The 3,362-nt window shown below is 32.7% G+C and overlaps 1 non-coding gene across 1 annotated transcript; it reads left to right on the top strand.

Annotated features, from left to right (window-relative positions):
- The first annotated feature begins 2,925 nt into the window (after nt 1-2,925).
- On the top strand, nt 2,926-2,998 carry TRNAA-AGC. Its single transcript has one exon. It is a non-coding gene; the product is annotated as a tRNA-Ala (tRNA).
- Nucleotides 2,999-3,362: the final 364 nt, after the last annotated feature.

Genomic DNA, 3,362 nt, shown 5'->3' on the forward strand with positions numbered 1-3,362 from the left:
CCTAGGTCTATTAGTCAATTCAAAGACAATTTCTTTCTCCATCTTATCGATAATAATAGTTCAACTAAATCCATATTATGCAAACAAACAAGTTTACGACTCATAAAAACAACTATCTAAATTATGTCCTAAAAAGTTGAAAACATAAATTGTAGTTGATAATTACACAGAAATTTCCGTAAATCCATGAATTCGTGTCCAATTAGTCAATCCTAAAGATTGTAACTAGCATATAGTAATTGAAGCTCCACATGAAGTAATTTAAAGTTCCCCTTACCTAACTAAAGTTTATCTCATCTTTAATGAAGCATGAATTGCACTGAAGTTCATGAAATGCTTATAGACTCCAACTCTGAGTACTATTAATGCAATTATGTTTCATATGAGTTTGTCATAAATGAAACTAAGGTGCATTCAATACAACTTTATTTTCTTGTCATACGAGGCAAAATAGAAAAATTAAATCAAACAAACTGATGAACTGAACCGAATCAATCCAACCAAAATTGATTAGTTTGTTTCTTTTGTTGGGTTGTTGGTTTATTTGATAACCCTTGTATATTATAACAATTCAACTTTTCGTTTTATAGCCCTCCAACTACTAAGAGAAAAATATATTTGAGTAGAAGCTAAAAATATTGGGTGTTCAAGAAAAGGCATTTGGTTTAGTGGTATGATTCTCACTGGGGGTGCAAGAGGTTTTGAGTTCAATTCTTGAAATGCCCCTATGTCTAAATCTCTTCTTATCTAAGGACTTCATATTCGACATCTTATACTTACCACCATGCTCTTAATACTCATAGTCTTTCTTAACATCCCATCCCAAGGCTTCATACATACGTTTCAAGTGGTATAACAAGGGCATTTGGTCTAGTGTATGAAAGACATTTACCAAGTAAATAAATACATTAAAATAACACAAGTGACACATATGTAAACTATGTTAATGAGCGGAGATATTTTTCATTTTCACAATTACTGATGACGAGAGGTTTAGGATTTTTTAATGTAAAAATCGTGGGGATGTAGCTCAGATGGTAGAGCGCTCGCTTCCAATGTGGAAAGTACGGAGATCGATACCTTGCATCTCCAAATGAATCGATCACTAAACTTATGAAATAATGAGCGGAGATATTTTTTCATTATCACTAAATATATTATTCCATCTTTCCTTATTTATGAAATAATGAGCGTAGATATTTTTTTCATTTTTACAATTATTGATGACGGGAGGTTTAGGGTTTTCTGATGTAAGAATCGTGGGGATGTAGTTCAGATAGTAGAGCGCTCACTTCTGATGTGGAAAGTACGGGGTTGATACCTTGCATCTCCAAATGAATCGATCACTAAATATATTATTTCTTTTCAATTTTTTCTTATTTACGACATAATGAGTAGGGATAGTTTTTCATGTCACTATTATTGATGACGAGACATTTAGGATTTTGTAACATAAGAATCGTGGGGATGTAGCTCAAATGGTAGACCGCTTGCTTTGCATGCGAGAGGTACGGGGATAGATACCACGCATCTCCAAAATAAAACTATGTTATTAAATATATTATTGAAAATTATTTCTTTTCAATTTTTCCTTATTCATGAGAGGTTGAGTAGCCATATTTCTTCATTTTCACAATTATTGTGGTCATGTAGCTTATGATGGGAAATTTAGGGTTTTATGATGCAAGAATTCGGGGGATGTAGCTTAGATGGTAGAGCTCATTTAGCATGCGAGAGTTAAGGGAATATCCTGCATCTCCAAAAGAAACTATTTGTTATTAATATTTTACTTCTATTCAACCTTTCCTTATTTATGACATAATTAGCGGAGATATTTTTTCATTTTCACTTGATGACGGGACATTTAGGGTTTTCTGATATAAGTATTGTGGGAATGTAGCTTAGATGGTAGATTGCTTGCTTAGCATGCGAGAGGTACGAGGATCGGATCGATACCCCATACCTCCAAAAGAAACTATTCGTTATTACTATTTTATTTCTGTTCAATTTTTCCTTATTTATGACATAATGAATAGCGTTATTTTTTTATTTTCACTATTGTTGATGACGAAATGTTTAGGATTTTGTGATGTAAGAATCTTGAGGATATAGCTTAGATGGTTGAGTGTTTGCATCCCATGTGAGAAGTACTGGGATCAATACCATGCATCAACAAAGGAAACAATTACTAAGTATATTAGTTCTTTTAAATTTTTCCTTATTTACGACATAATGAGCGGGGATAGTTTTTCATTTTCATATCATTGATGATGGGAAGTTTAGAGTTTTTTTTATGTAAAATCGTGGGAATGTAGCATGGGAGAGATACAGGGATCGATACCTCGCATCTCCAAAAGAAGCTATTCATTATTACTATTTTATTTCAATTAATATTTCCTTATTTATGACATAATGAGTAGCGATATTTTTTCATTTTCACTATTGTGAGTAGCGATATTTTTTCATTTTCACTATTATTCATGACAAGACGCTTAGGGTTTTGTGACGTAAAAATTGTAGAGATATAGCTTAGATGGTAAAGCGCTCGCTTTGTATGCGAGTTGTACGGGGATTGATAACCCGCCTCTCCAAAAGAAAGTATTTAATTTGTTATTATATTTTTTTATTTTCACAATTATCGATGCCCCGCATCACCAAACCAAACTATTTGTTATTAATATTTTGATATTTTTTTATTTTCACTATTATTGATGATGGGACATTTAGGGTTTTATGATATAAAAATCATGGGGATGTAGCTCAGATGGTAGAGCATTCGCTTTGCATGCGATAGGTATGGGGATCGATACGTCGCATCTCCAAAAATAAGACTATTTATTATTAAATATATTATTTCTTTTCTATTTCTTCATTTTTACTATTATTGATGACGGAAAATTTAGGGTTTTGTGATGCAAAAATTGTGGGGATGTAGCTCAAATGGTAGAGCGCTCGCTTAGCATGCGAGAGGTACGGGGATCGATACCCTGCATCTCCAAAAGGGAGAAATTATTTTTTTAAGCATGAATTAATTTAACATGTTATGTATAAGGTGGGTACGAGAGAAAAAGAAAAGATACTTATAAAAGGATTATTATATCATTATGGCTGACTAATGTCCCACAAGCACATATTTAAAGGGAATTTGATATATGATATATATAGCTGACTAATGTCCAAGCACATAGAGAGAGGGAATTTGATATATGATATATATAGCTGACTAATGTCCCACAAGCACATAGAGAGAGGGAATTTGATATATGATATATATAGCTGACTAATGTCCCACAAGCACATAGAGAGAGGGAATTTGATATATGATATATATAGCTGACTAATGTCCCACAAGCACATAGAGA

This window comes from Cucurbita moschata, unplaced genomic scaffold (genome assembly GCF_002738365.1).
Source record: "Cucurbita moschata cultivar Rifu unplaced genomic scaffold, Cmos_1.0 Cmo_Scf00409, whole genome shotgun sequence".
Taxonomy (NCBI): Eukaryota; Viridiplantae; Streptophyta; class Magnoliopsida; order Cucurbitales; family Cucurbitaceae; genus Cucurbita; species Cucurbita moschata.